The following is a 1,521-nucleotide window of genomic DNA, read 5'->3' on the forward strand; positions in this document are numbered from 1 at the left end:
TATTCTGTTGCAGAAAAGTGGGGCAATGATGATTTAACCTAAATTTAGATTCAAATAATATTTATATTTTTCTGCCATTAATTTGTTTTACCAAAGTTCATGTGAATGGCAAGTTGAATAAAAAATTAGATTCTGTTCTAGGTAATTGTTTCCCAACTTGAGGACTTATTTTACTTTCGGAGGGTATATAGGAAATTGTGTAGAATGATCGAGGACATTTTGGTAAAAGGATGTTATGAGGTCGGCATACATGCATCTATTTGCACAATTTGAGCTTGGGATTGGGTTGAGATGCAGCAGTAAGTACATACAAGTACATCGAGCACCAATGGGAGGTCGACACGCGTCACAGATTCACCTCCCGAAGCATCTAGATTTTACCACCGGTTTACAATTTATCTGGTACGGTGTGAAAGTTAAATTTGGATTTTATTTATGGAAAATTACATTCTTCTTCTTTTTACATTTGTTGTAATTTTTTATATTTTTTTGTGATTCAAGAGATTATACTTAATACTTCTGATATTTGGTAATATCTGATAAATAAAATTTTAAATTAGTTAAAATTTATCAAATTTGTTATATTAGTAAAAAGTTTGAATGGTAGTTCATATGTATTTTCGAATGATTATTATTGACTTATTACAAATCAAATAAAATTTTTTGATCGCAATATCTTTATAAATGTAAAGATATACCCGCCCACATACATTATTGCATGAAAGTGTATAAAGGTGAATTAGTTAGATTAAATTTATTTGGCACGCAGTCGGTGAGTAATGAATTTATCAAGGATAAATATGAATTTTTTTTTAATATCAACAATATTTGATGAAACAAAAGGGTCTATTTATTTGATAGAAACAAACGTCAAGGATACTAGATGTAATTTGTCAAAATACAAAAAATTTATGTGTAATTACACCATTGAAATTATCCCTTTTATTTAAAGGGTAAATTATATTGACGCTCTTGAGGGTGTCCTTACTTTTTGAAAATTATAATACATCCTTTGAAATTGTAATTATAATTATATTTATATTTAAAGGTAAAAATTTACACGAATATTTCTTGGAACGCACTACACTAGCATTCGTCTCAGGGATGTAGGGGTAATTTTTTCAAAATAGAGAGTATATGCGTAATTTTAATTTAAAAATTTTAAGGGTATTAATGTAATTTATGCTAAATTAAATAATTGGTGAGATTCGGACGGTTGAGGATGCATTGATGTGGGTGAGCTCAGCATCAGTGGACTATTACTAGGATTTGTTCCTCCATAGGTAGGACATGCATACTATTCGTGTTCTGTCTGTCCCTAATGAACATACATTATATTTTATGGTTCAAAAATTAATTAAATTATTCATTATTTGATTAAAATTTATGTATAAAAATTATTTTTGAGCTTACTTTGTTCACTAATTAAATAAAATTTGAATTCAGTTTTTCATATGATAAGTTTTCAATCTCGATTCGTATTTGATTTGAATTGCTAAAAAAACTATCGAGCTCGAACTG

Source organism: Sesamum indicum, linkage group LG11 (assembly GCF_000512975.1).
Source record: "Sesamum indicum cultivar Zhongzhi No. 13 linkage group LG11, S_indicum_v1.0, whole genome shotgun sequence".
In the NCBI taxonomy this organism is placed as follows: Eukaryota; Viridiplantae; Streptophyta; class Magnoliopsida; order Lamiales; family Pedaliaceae; genus Sesamum; species Sesamum indicum.